Source organism: Mesoplodon mirus, assembly GCF_964341445.2.
Source record: "Mesoplodon mirus genome assembly, chromosome: 5".
NCBI lineage: Eukaryota > Metazoa > Chordata > Mammalia > Artiodactyla > Ziphiidae > Mesoplodon > Mesoplodon mirus.
Genome location: NC_138980.1, coordinates 135,749,475 through 135,763,366, shown reverse-complemented (window position 1 = coordinate 135,763,366; position 13,892 = coordinate 135,749,475). Strand labels below are relative to the sequence as shown.

General features: G+C 45.8%; 1 long non-coding RNA gene across 4 annotated transcripts; it reads right to left on the bottom strand.

Moving 5' to 3' along the window:
• Positions 1 to 530: 530 nt before the first annotated feature.
• LOC309804952 lies at positions 531 to 6,610 on the bottom strand. 4 transcript variants are annotated; one of them, XR_014294201.1, is made up of 4 exons: positions 6,389 to 6,610; positions 5,224 to 5,428; positions 4,042 to 4,237; positions 531 to 1,820 (listed from the first exon to the last, which is right to left on the bottom strand). It is a non-coding gene; the product is annotated as an uncharacterized lncRNA (long non-coding RNA). The 4 variants fall into 4 exon arrangements; XR_014294202.1 differs by having other exon boundaries at positions 531 to 1,512; XR_014294204.1 differs by lacking the exon at positions 6,389 to 6,610 and adding an exon at positions 5,867 to 6,256 and having other exon boundaries at positions 5,224 to 5,356.
• Positions 6,611 to 13,892: the final 7,282 nt, after the last annotated feature.

Genomic DNA, 13,892 nt, shown 5'->3' with positions numbered 1-13,892 from the left:
GACATACCCAGTGCCTCATCTGACGCCTATTTGTTAATGGGCTGTGTAGGCACTGGCTGGCTAATGGGGCCTCCTGGACCCTGCGTGGGCTGGAACTCCAAGGTCTTAGTCCATTCTTACCCTGTGTTGCCTGGGAGTTAACCATGGTGGAACTCTAGACTTGCCCTTCTTTCTGTGGTTGTTTTCCTGGTCCAAGGGGCCAGGGATTCCTCAGCTTCCATCCAACTGCAGTCATTGCCCAGCATTTTGGCTCCTACAGCAGGCTTCTGGGCCTCTGGAAATGGTACAAGATGACTCACTGGCACGGCCCAGCTGATCAGCTGTGTAGGGAGTGTCCTGAGCGCAGACCTGGGACTTGGCGGGAATCCCTCTAAGTAGGAGCTGTGGGGTGGGTGGTGGGCTAAGGAGGCTGCTGCAGGCTCAGGATCAGACAGAAGGCTTAGAGCTTCTCCGTGACTTGCATGGAGGCTCTGGACGGGGCCCCTGTCTGTGCTTCACTTTTGTCTCCAATCTGGAAGAAATGGCATCCTGCCAAAGTTTGTAAGGCACTGCAGCCCCCTCACCAAGCCTCCTTCCCAGCTCAAGAGAATGCTAGCTGCGGAGGGAATAAAGTTGGCATTATTTTCAATTCCCCCAGAAAAATACCGTTCTCTGCCCTCTGAGAGCCCATTTGCCAAATTGCTTTTAGCAAGGCTGAACTAGTGACAGTAAAAGACTCAGATGGCATTCTGTGAAAGTAAAGAGAGCAATGAAAATAGCAAATGCTTACAGTGTGCCTACTCTGTACTAGGTGTGTTCTGTGCCTTGCAGATGTTATTATATTCAAGCCTCATGACAACCCCATGAAGCAGGTGCTAAAGTTATCCCCACTTTTCAGATAAGGAAGCTGAGGGACAGAGAGATGAAACAACTTTCCCAGTGTTATACAGATGGTAGTCGTAGAGCTGGGATTTGAACCTAGGCGGTCTGGCTCCGGAGTTGCGCCGCCTCCTTTTCCTTCTTGGCTAACTTCTCCTTAGTAGGTGCCAAGAGACAGGATGTTCCCAAGTATGAATGGAGTGTAGAGCTGGAAATAGCTTAGAGGTTCATTTAGTCCAGCCGCTGTGTTCTTACAGAGGGGGAAACTGAGGGTCCACAAGGTTCCCTGATTAGCTCTCTGGAGCCTTGACCTAATGTGAGTGGTTTACTTGGCAGTTCTGGAAACACTGAGCAGCTCAAAAGTGGCTGGCTGTGCACTAGTGATAGTCTGGCAATTTTCCTAGCGTTGTTTAGCAAGTAAATTTCTTTGAAGCAAAATTCCTTTTATCCAAGAAGCAATGTGACCTCAGATCTCGTTTAATAAAACATCTCTGACGTTAGCCGCATGAGGCAAAAGCCCTGAAGGTGTCTGTGCTGCCCTTGTGCTCTCGGAGTCTGATGCTGTTTCTGGCACTGGCCGAGGAGCTGTTTCTGCTGTGAATAAGTCAAGCATCCGGTTGTGCGGGTGCTCAGAGACCAGGTGAGCTGGGCAGGCTGGGGGCACAGACCAGAGGAGAGAGGCTCTTTCATCAATTTCCAGGGATTTCAGGGGGCACCTGAAGCATCTTTTTCTGCAGAGGTCCTCAGCCCACCCAGCCAAGCTGCTGTTACAAAGAACAGAGTGTCTTGGGCCATGTGATCATGGGGGAGGCTGCCCAGGCCTCCGAGGGGGCTGCCAGCTTCTGAGCTGTTGATTCCATGACTCTGGGACCCAGAGCTGCAGAGAAAGGGCAGCATTCTTCCTGTGGAGGCCTGATCCAAACGGCCCCATGGCTTTCTTTTCTCCGGGATCAGCAGGGCTACTGTTGGGAGGGGACAATCGAGGTTGTTGTCCTGGCCTGGCCCAGAGGCACCACCGCCAGATGCAGAGCTGGCTCCCTGGGCTCCTCCTTGCCGCACCTGCCCTCCTTATCATTGGGTGCTCGTGGGTCAGAGCCATACAGGAGCTCTGTTCCTTCCCACCTCCTGGCAGCTGAGGCCCGGGACAACCTCCCTCTGTCCAACCCAGACAGCCCAGGGGCCAGTGAAGAGGATGCCCCTTCTCCCACATGGCCTACATATTTTACTTCTCCTGGATACATTAGAATTAAGATGGAGACATTCAATGTCTATGAAGAAAGTCTCATGTTACATTGGAAGACACTCATTTGCTCTCATTTTCCAGATAATGCACTTACGAAGGGGTTAACATGTCAATGTTTTCCTCTTCCTTTCATGTGGCTTAAGTGATAAAAGGGATAGAGCTTGCTCTCTTGGGGGAAGATCTTGCTATCCCTTCTCTCTCATGCTGTTTTTTAGTCCTCAATCATGTCTGTTTTGAGAAGGCCGCATGTGACCTGGGCAACTTCTACTCTTGGTATGAGGGCAAATGCTTTCTCATGCTGCAAATGGGAGATCTCAGGCCCTGGTTTGGTTATTGGGGGAGAAATGTATTAAGAAAGGGTACCACGATCACTTTGGTTCAAGGCACTTGAACCTATTGGGTGTTTGCTCAAAGAATCCCGGAATTTCTAAATCCTGTCTCAGACCAATAACCCCACCATCAAATGCTTTCCCATATCATCTGTATCCGTCAGGGTCCAGCAGGAAACAGATGGCGTACTCAAACTAATTTGAGGAGGTTTTAATAAAGGGATGACTTATAAAAATGTGGGCAAGGTTTAGGGAAACCATTGAGGGATGGTGCATTACCCTGGAGCTAGCAACAGCAGGAAACTGTTACCACTTTTAAGCCTGAAGGCCGAGGGGAGAGAGCAGTTAACTGCATGCCAGAGAGAGCTGTAGGTCTTTGAGACAGCCTCCTGACAGAGCTTTGGCCTGTGGAAGAGGGAAGCAGTCAACCAACCATGATCTAGCCAAGGGGGATCCAGAGTAATCAATCTAATCAATCTCACACTCTTCCCACACCCCCACTGGCCAGTTTCCCCCAATGGCCAAACCCGAGCAAAAGCCAGAAAGACAGCATGTTGATGAAGTTATCAGTGCCTTCTGTAAGAGTCAACACTCCGAGGCACAGAGCAGGGTGGAAAAGGGTGGAGAGTGGATTTGGAGAGGTAAATGGAAAGTATCTAGCACAACATCTTAATGTCACCTGCCTTCTACCTTATCTCTGACTCCTAACAAATATGTATATATACATATACCCTAACCTGGGGAATGGTGCTAGACAGTAGACAGAGGGCAGGATTGCTGCTAAACATCTTAAAATGCACAGTGCAGCCCTCTGATAACAAAGAATTACCTGGTGCAAAATGTCAATAGTGCCAAGGTTGAGAAACCCTGCTCTACGTGGAGAAAGGAAGATTTGGGCTCTGTGTAAGGGCATCAGAGAGCAGGTAGAAAAAAGAGAAGGGTTTTTGTGTGTGTTTGTTTTGGTTTGCTTGTTTTGTTTGAATAGGAAGAACCTATCACAGAGGGAGTTTCCACTTTTGTCTTTGGGGAGGATGGTCCCACGTTGGGGTGCAACTGGGCTCACTCTCTGCATCCTGGGAATCAGCTGGACTGCAGGGTCAAACCATCTACAAGTAGGATTGAGAGCTCTTTGGGGGAACATCTCAGACCATGGGGATGACCCCTCTGAGTTTCTCTGCTCTTTGCGGCTGCTGGAAGTGGTACAGCAGACTCTAACGTGCTATTTCAAGATGGTTCAGCCAGACCCAAGTCTGGCAGAGTTTTTGCCTTTTCCAGGCTTTGGGGTTCTCTGCTTTTCAGCTCAAAGCTCTTAGAATGTTAATAAGTGGGGAATTACAAAGTCCTGAAATAGTTCTCAGGACACAAAGGAAATGTCCTAGCTCAGAAAGTAAGCGAGTGTAGTCAGCTGTCCTTTGTTAACTTGCCAATTAAACCTGGTCTTTGCTTCTTTATGCTCTTCCTTCCTATATCCCATTTTCAGGTTATTTCTTTGCCTGTCTATGCCTTGGTTAGAGAGAAGCAGCAGGCAGAGAAGAAAACTCCATATCAGCTTTCTTTGGCAAGTTATTAAGAAACTCGATGAAAACATGAGGAAGTAATGAATAAAATTACCTTTAAAAAATCAGGGGCTTCCCTGGTGGCGCAGTGGTTGAGAGCCCGCCTGCCACTGCAGGGGACGCGGGTTCGTGCCCCGGTCCGGGAAGATCCCACATGCTGTGGAGCGGCTGGGTCCGTGAGCCATGGCCACTGAGCCTGCGCATCCGGATCCTGTGCTCCGCAACGGGAGAGGCCACAACAGTGAGAGGCCCTCGTATCGCCAAAAAAAAAAAAAAAAAAAAAAGTATTAACAATTACCCATCCCTCCCTCCATCACCATGTCTTGACCAGGCTGTATTACAGCTTGAACGACTTTAATATTTATCAAATTTTATTTATTTTTTAAACAAGCAATCCATTTACATTGTTTAAAAACAAACTGACAGAGGATTTAGATAAAGAGGCCATAGTCCCCTCTCCCTGTCCTCCCATCCCATCCCAAAAAGCAATATCCGTCCAAAGATAGTCTATTGCTCTACAAACAAATAACGCATATACACTTTCCTTTGATCTTTTCATCCCATTCAAATAGTAGTATATTTGCTTTCTACTCAGTAATGTATGTTGGAAATCCTTCCATATCATTTAAGAACTTTTAAAAAATTGGTTCCATGTTATCATATGGATATACTTAATATTATTTGGTCAAAAATAACTTGTTTTTAAAAAGGCTTCTCAATCTATTTCAAACCAGAAAGAATGCTCAACAAAAACAAAAGAAAACTGATAGTTTAGGCATTTGCTTCTATCATTTTGTAAAGCTTTTATTCTCTCATCTTACTGAGATTTTGTATTTTTTCCCTGCATTTGCCCCTTAACTTCAAACCTCTATAAAATAGTTATTCAGAACCATGGAGTGTCCCAAAGGTTTGGATACTGCTTGCAACCTAAACCGTGTCTGTCTTGTTAAAGTACTGAATGTTTACTATTTTTTTCTTATGGAAAGCCAGCTTGAGCCAGTCAAATAATATCAGCATCAGAAAATCCTGTTTTGGCTTGGGACAAGACATTGTACCTCTCTGGTCCCCAGTTTTTCCATTAAAAAAATCTAGGTAGTATCCTGGGGCCTTAGCACCTTGGAACCTTTGTATCGGCAGGGCTAGCTCAGATTTAGAAGAGCCTACTCATCTGGACTGTATTTCTGTGGACAGCCAAGACCCGTGTAAAAGATGAACATATTTAAAGTAAAGAAAGAACCTGCTGTATTTGGAAGCCAAAGACAGGGCAGGCAGAAGAGCCGTCAGGGTGTACAGCGTTCTGGGGCTCCAGGGCTTTGAAATCCTTTCCACTGTTGTCACTTGAATGTCGAACACGTTATTCTCAGAGGACACTAAAGAGAAGTACAGGTACCGTGGGCTCCAGGGGGATTCATTATTCAAGGCACAAAATTTCCTACTGTGGCCTGCAACACATTATAATTCAAATGAGTCCACCACAATAGAAGAAAAATATGCAAGCAGATTTCTCTCTGTTCGTGTTTTTTCCCCCTCCTCTCTGAAGCCGTGTAATTACAGCAGGCAGGTGGAGCATCTGGGGTGTGGGGGGAGTCAACTGTATTTTTACCTTCCCAGGAACACGACTTGCCTACCGAGTCAATATATTTTATTTTTAATTAAGCGCCTATTGCAAAATCTGAGTCCCTGTGCAAAAGTCTGATTCATAACTCCCCCCCCCCCCGCGGTTCCCCCAGATGCTGCAGCTATTACTGTCTCAAATTTCCCCTCTTAAAATTTGCTCTTTTAGTAAATTACTTATGGCCTTTCCTGAGCTCTGCAGCTCTGAGGCGGTCCAGCTGCGGGGCCTTTACCTCTTCCCCCCGCCCCTCCCGTGCCCCGCACACCTGAGTCAAGTCAGTTTCTTCGCCTGCCCAGCAGCGCCATGTACCACGAGCGCGCCGCGGTTCAGGCCCGGGAGCCCCTCCGGCTTCCGCGCTTTCCCCGCAGTGGTCAAACGAGGCTGGGGGTGGCGCTGTGCCCGTAAGAGACCTCCAGTCCTGCGCTGCGGGGCAGCGGACCTCAGCCCTGCAGCTCACCCGCCGCGCCCCACTCCCCCCGCAATGTGTGAGCTTTGCGGGCTCCGGCGTAGGAGCCCCGCCCGGAGGAGGCCACGGGATCCGAGACCCCTTTGTTGGCCAAGGGCGGGGGGTGTGCATGAAAACCCCCGTGCTGTCGGTGTGCCGGGCCGGGGAGGGGGAGGGGGAGTGGGAGGACGATGCAGGCGCCCGGGCGGGAGCCGAAGGGCCCTCGCTTTCTCCCCTGACGCTGGCCACTGAGGAGGCAGAGCCTGGGCAGCCCAGGGCCTCGGCAGAGCGCGCCTTTTCCGATCGGGGAAGTCCGGGACTCCAGGAAGGACGGGAACTCACGTCCAGAGACAACATCGCCCGGAGACCCTGGGCCGATGTCTGGGCAGGGTGGGGGCTCTTGGGGTTCCCGCAGGGAGAGTGAAGCGGGCCCGTGACCTGGTGCCTCCAGGCGCAGTGGGGGCCGGGCGGCTGCAGGATCCCTGCGAGCCGACTGCCCGGGCGGGGTGCGCCTCCCGATTCCGGCTCAGTGTTGTTCCTGTTCCCCCGCTCTGGGAACCAGTAACTGGATGCAGAGGGGTTCCCAGCAATGCGCGGGCCCGTGCCCAGGCCCGCGGCCTCGCGGGGGTGGCTGCTGGCCACCGCGCTGCAACTCTGGCTGTTAGCTGGCATTTCTGCCTCCTAGGGGCAGTTTGAGGCGTGCTCGGGGTTGGCCCGGGACGGTGGAGGGAGACTGCAGCCAAAGCGCAGGTGGGGCTGTCAGCACTTGCAGAGAGAGCGCAGCCACCTTCTGTCACTAGTGAGACTTAACCAAGGGCAGGAGAGTCAAAAGGGTGTTTTTAGGCTAGGAGAGAAATCTCTCTCCGGAAAACAAACCCACGTGTCCAAAACAGGGGCCAAGCCTGGAGTGAGTGCCACATCTTTGCTGCCCCATGGACCTTCCTCGGGCAGAGTCAGCCTCTGTCCATGCCTCAGTTTCCTGGGCAAGCACCTGTACTGGGGCCCCGGATCTGTCTAAGGAAGGGTCGGAAGAGTTGGGGGCTGACTACTGTTTGATCTCAGGGAAGGACAGGCCTCCGTGGGACCAGCAGGGGGCTGAGGGCCAGACGTTGCCAGCAGGTCCCATCTCCCTCTGAAGAAGATGTGGGTCAATTTATGACCTAGTCCAACCCTCCTATTCTTAGTGACGCAGAGACTAGACTTGGAGTTCTGTGATTCCTCTTTTACAACTTCTATTGTATTTTTCTTTCTCATTACAAAAGCGGTGCATGTTTTTTGTAGAATTAATGAAAAATGCAAACACGCAAAATGAAGAAAATAAAAATCAAACCAACACACTCTCATTACCTAGAGACAGACTTTTCTTGTATATCCCCAAACAGTTATTCTGTGGAACAGTTGGCTTTTTCTTTTCTAAACACTGTATTGTGAATATCTTTCCATGTAAGCATGCTTCCAATGAATATAGTTCGATGAGTAGACTTTCTTCTTAATGACTAAATAGTGCTTTCGTAGCAGGGCTGTAGTATGATGTCTTCAGCTCTTCCTTTCCTGGGCTTTTAGGGTGTTGTCATGTCTTTCCTAATGTCCACACCGTTCCAGGGTCATTCCCCTGCTGGGTCACTATGTATGTCCTTAATTATTACCCTAAGACCTATTTCTCTAAACAGTTGGGTTAACTGCTCTGCATTTTTTAAAAGTTTAAGTACATTTTGTTGAATTGACCTTTAGAAAGGTTATGTCAATTCATACTCCCACCTGCAGAAAATGCAACAGTTTGTTGCCAGAATTCATCACCATCAATCATGAATATTAGTCTTCTTTTCATTCTTTTATCTTTGACTTTTTTTTAATTGGAGTATTCATCTTTTACTTACTGGTTTGTAAGAATGTTTTATGTATTCAGTCTATTAATTCTTCCTCATGTATCTTGCATTGTCAATTGTTTTTTACATTTAAATTTACATTTAACATTTTTGTGTAGTTGAAATTCTTAATATTTTAATTTATGGTTTCTGCCTTTGGTGACCATTCTATTAAGTCCTTCCTACCTGAAAATTTTCTAACTCCTTGCCTATATGTATATATTCCTCTAGTACTTCTATTATTTCATTTAAATTTTTGATTCATATGGAATTTATTTTGGTATATGGTACAAAACAGGAATCTAAGTTTTCTCCCTGCCCACTCCACCTACCCTTGTTGTTGGTTCCAAATCTTTTTGACTCTGGCACGTTCTGTAGCCAATTCCTAAACAAGCAGAGCCAGAAGGGAAGATCTGGTGGCAGAGATCCTGCCTCAAGGAAGCACAGAAACTCGAGGTGAAGGATTGAGAAACTTCCTAAAACAGATCTATTTTGGAGCAGTATCTGATTGGAATCACATAGATATAGATGAATTCCAGTTTCTGCCTCTTTTACCCTGTGGAAACTGGAGCAAGCTACTTGACTTATTTAAACCTCAATTTTATATCTATACAACTGGTATACCAATAGCACCTACCTCTGAAGATGGATGTGAGGATAACGTGATAATATGTTTGGCACATAGCAAGCACTCAGTATTATTAGTTAATAGGTAGGGGGAAAATGAATGCAACTGCATGTGATATGGAGATATTAAAAAGAAATACAAACTATCAATAATTATAGAAATAAAGGTAATGAGTCCATGTGCTATAGTTACAGTTTGAGTTCAAGAGAATTTATCCAGACCAATTAGGAGGTTTTCCCGTGGGAAAACAAAGAGGCTGGGGGGTCGGGGCTTATATTCCTATAGCCTGGATCTACTGGAGTCTGGACTTCAACTAAACTCAGACATTTCAAAAGAGTCTGGTAGCATTTCTGTTCTCAAATCTGTTCCAAAGCTTTCTGATGAACCTGTCTGGGTTGAAGAGAATCAGCTGAACAAGCCGGCATTTGGAGAGCTTACAGGATACAGAGCGCGGGGGCTTGGGACTCTAAATGGGCAGCCATCTCCTTCCTGGCTCACCCCCAGCTGAGGATTGCTGCAAAGAGAAATAGTCACTGGACATGAGCCAGGGCACCAGTCAGCTTAACCAAAGGAATCAATGGACACTGTGTTTGCCTCTGCAAATGAGGAAAATGACATGGTGAGAAGGCATATGCCTTGTCCAGAATCACAAATCCCAGGGGCAGAGAAAGCAAAGAGAAATGTTGCCTCAGAAGGAGCCATTTCCCATCGTGAGGACGCCTGGAGCCCGGCCTTGAATAACAAAGGAACGGGACGCTGATCTTCAGCTACTGGGCAGTGGAGGCCCAGCATATTTTTATGAGGCATGGACAATGAGTAGCCATTCAAAAGGCCAAAGCTGCCTCTTAGAAAAAGGCAAATATCTTAGGAATCCCTTGTTACTAGGCAAATGCCTGACTGCTTTTTATGGGAGTGAGACTCAGCTTGATGCTCTGTATGTAGGGCTTCAAGCTTGCATTCTGAATTTTGCTTCAGTGGAACATTGGTTCTCAATTCTGGCTGCATATTGGAATTAGCTGTGGAGCTCTAAAAAATATAGATGCCCGGGTCCCACACCCAGAAGGCTGGATTAAATTGGCCTGTAGTAGGGCTGAGATGTCAGTAACTGTTAAAAAGCTCCTTAGTGATTCTAGTATGTAGCTTAGGATTGAGAAGAAGCCCCTTTTTGCATTGCTGTATTATCTCTCTTCCCAGCTGGTGAGAACTAAGTTATAAGACAAAACTAACCTAGCAAGATGTTTTTCAAACTTTAAGGAATTATCTGGGGATCTTGTTAAAATGCAGATTCTGATTCAGGAGGTCTAAGATGGGGCCTTAGATTCTGCATTTCTAACAATCTCTCAGATGATGCTGATGTTTCTGGTCTCAAGGGCACCTTTGAGTACCAAGAGTCTAGAAGTGGTCCTGATATTTCAGTGAGCATAAAAAAGACCTGATCAGCCTATTGAAAAAATAGATTCCAGGGCTGATTCAGAGTGTTAGGGATGGAGTCCAGGAATCTGCATCTTTAACCAGTTCTCAGGTAAACTGATAGTTCAAAGCCCACTCTTGGAGAATGTGATCAGCCTGCCTATGGTTTTCTCAGGCATGCGCCTTTTCAGCACATTCTGGAATAAACGCTTGGCTGGAAGAGCATGCAGTCAATTGGCTTGGAGTTGAAATGGAGCAGAGAGCCCTTGATGCCTGGCTCCCAGGCCTGCACTCCAGCTCGCTGACTCTGAGATCCCTTAGTGTTCAGGCCAAATCCCATTACCACAGGAGACCTACAAGTCTTTGCATTTTCTTGGTATAAAGGAGCTATCTGTTTAGGTTTGGGTTTTTTTTTTTTTTTTAATTAATTAATTATTATTATTTTTTTGGCTGTGTTGGGTCTTTGTTGCTGCTCACTGGCTTTCTCTAGTTGTGTTGAGCCGGGGCTTCTCTTGTTACGGAGCACGGGCTCTAGGCGTGCAGGCTTCAGTAGTTGTGGCTCGCGTGCTCTAGAGTGCAGGCTCAGTAGTTGTGACGCATGGGCTTAGTTGCTCCGTGGCATGTGGGATCTTCCTGGACCAGGGCTCGAACCTGTGTCCCCTGCACTGTCAGGCGGATTCTGAACCACTGTGCCACCAGGGAAGTCCCTAGGTTTGGGTTTGTATTGTAAAGTTATTTGACCTGTCCCCCCACCCCCTTGGAACTGTGACTAATACATCAAGAGTTCAGAGCATAGATCCTGGGAGAATGAAAAGCAATAGGCCTTTTAAAAATAAATTTATTTATTTATTTTTGGCTGTGTTGGGTCTTCGTTGTTGCATACGGGCTTTCTGTAGTTGCGGCGAGTGGGGGCTACTCTTCATTGCAGTGTGCGGGCTTCTCATTGCGGTGGCTTCTCTTGTTGAGGAGCATGGACTCTAGGCACACGAGCTTCAGTAGTTGTGGCACGCAGGCTCAGTAGTTGTGGCACGCGGGCTTAGCTGCTCTGCAGCATGTGGGATCTTCCTGGACCAGGGCTCGAACCTGTGTCCCCTACAACATTGGCAGGTGGATTCTTAACCACTGCGCCACCAGGGAAGTCCAAGAAGCAATAGGCCTTAAAGATGCCTTCCACACAAGGAAAAATCTCAAGCAGGAAAGTAAAAGGTGGTATAAAAAAACAATGCTATATGTGCTCTTAAAGATATCAAATAAGAAATTGTCCTCAAATTAATGTGCTTTTTTCCTTCACTGAGACAGCCTGTGAGGTAGGGTAAAACCAAGACCTGAAATGAGAGTCTGAAGGAAAATTGACAAATCCCACCTATTCTCTCTTTTGGTTACTGTTAGGGCCACCACTTTTCAAGTGCTAATTATTGAGCTTGTAGATGATTCTGGGTCTTTGTTTTTCTCCTGGTTCTTCTCTCTTGTTTGGGCCATTTCACTGCTTATTAGCCACTCCACCAAGGATGGAAAATGGAAATGAACAGTGTAACATCTTTGAGTAAGTCTGTTTAGAGGTTTGATGGAGAGAAAGAGAATTAATTATTATTGCAGATCTTATGGAATTCACCTCAATGTGCTGTTCAGGTCCACTTTTATATGATAAATTCAAGCCTTATAACAAGAACAGAATGCCTTTCGCGTAGTTCAACAACCACCAGCAATAATTTGGCAGAAAAATTAGAGTTTGAAAAATGCTTACTTCTTTCATTCATTCTAATATACTTATGACTTTATATGCTTCCTCTTCTCAAGTTGTCTGGTAAAACTGTTGGGACGTGGCAGACATACATTTATTACCACACATGTGTAACTTTCATGTTTAAGGAAGGTTCTTTTGCCATCTATTTCTTCTAGCTAGTTACAGTATATTATATAACAAAACAAACTTCCTATTCCTGTTACTTGGTGTAATAAATATCTTGGTGAAATTTCTTTCAGAGTTTGATTACTCAGTCAAAACCTAAGTATCCTGCTGGGAGAAGAACAATCATTTTAGTGACACTGTTCTATGCTTTGGTTGAATTGAATAGTTACTAATCCAGCCAGAGAAGAAAGACACAGGTAATTGGAATTGAGCAAACACACTGAGCCCCTCAAAAAAAAAAAAGACTCACAAGAAGCATACAATTTCTCACTAAACATCTCTCCATCTATTTTCTCTTTTCCTTACAAGAGTCATTGTAGGTGTGGGAAATAACTCTAGAGGCCTGGTCTGCACTAGAGGAAAATGCTATTCCTCAATTAAGTGACCTGGAAATGAGTTTAAACAGACACAGTCTGCCCATGGTCAATGTTAGGTCAATAACTCTAATAGCCAATTTGAATTTTCTATTAAGAAAATGTAACACCCCTAATCAACCATCCCACCCCACAGTGTGTAACACCACCAGATAATTTTGGATTGTCTGAGGATAGAAAACAGGGAGGTTGGTTGGCCAACTTTCATGTAACTTGTATAAATTAATAGCAACCATTTTCTCTCATTCATCTACACAACCCAAACTACTCGGCCTCATCCAGAACAACTGCAGGAGAGCAGTTGTTAGAAGGGGTGAAGCAATAGGATTGACTGTGTTGGTTGTGGTGTGGTCAGGATCCCCGAGACTGGATGCTTCATGGAAGTTCCACGACTCCTTGGTGCTATATCCCTGGTGCATAACACAACACTTGGTTCTGAGTAGGCACATAGGTTGGCAGTCTGGGTTCAAACCAGGTCAGGTAACTAATGGCTTTTTAATTTATGGATTTTTAGAGCTGGAAGAGACCTTTGAGAGAATAAAGATCACTGTAAATTTCCCATCCAGCAGCAATTTTACCATCTTCCTTCCATACAGAATCATGATTTTGTTCAGTTGTTCTCTTTCTCCTGTACCCTCAGAAGAGGCAGAAACAGTCCCTCTCAAGGGGACTCCTTTTTAGTGGCTGGTTCAGAAATGGGCACTCAGTGATGACCAATGCTATGTGAGGAACGTCTTCTGAGGGATTTTCTCACTCCTTTTCCTCTGGATGCTTTGTGTCTGACTGCGATACCTAGAATTATGGCAGTCATCTTACTACCAGCATAAGGATAAAGCTGATATTCAGGTTGGCAAAATAGAGAGACAGAAAGAACCCAGATCCTGATTGACACTGAATCAGTCAACCTCTGTGATGGTTAATGTTTTGTATCAACTTGAATGGGCTAAGGGATGCTCAGCTGGTAAAACATTATTTCTGGATGTGCCTATGAGGGTGTTTCCAGAAGAGATTAGTATTTGAATTAGTAGACTAAGTAAAGCTCACCCTCACCAATGGGGGCGGGTATCATCCAGTCCATTAAGGGCCTGAATAGAACAAAAATATGGAAGAAGAAGGATGAATTTGCTATCTTGATTGAGCTGGGATAGCCCATCTCTTCCTGCCCCCAGGCGTTGGTGCTTCTGGTTCTTGGGCCTTCAGACTCGGACTGGGTTTTACATCATTGGCTCCCCTGATTCTCAGGCCTCTTGTTTGAACTGGAATTATACCATTGGCTTTTCTAAGGTTCCAGCTTGCACAAAACAGATCATGGGACTTCTCAGCCTCTATAATCATGCAAGCTAATATAATATAATATAATATAATATAATATAATATAATATAATATAATATAATATAATGTAATAATATACATATATATACACAAACGTATATGTATCTCCTATTGGTTGTTTCTCTGGAGAACCTTGACTAATACAAGCTCTAAACTGCCTTGCCACTCAGCTCTCTGTTTTGCAGGGTATTATATTTCCTTAATGTTTAAACCAGTTCACGTCAGAATTTCTTTTGCTTATGGCCAAACCATCTTAAGTGATTAAGAGAATTTTAAGACCACATTCTCATTTCACAGAAGGTGTAACAGAGTTTGCTCAATGTCATG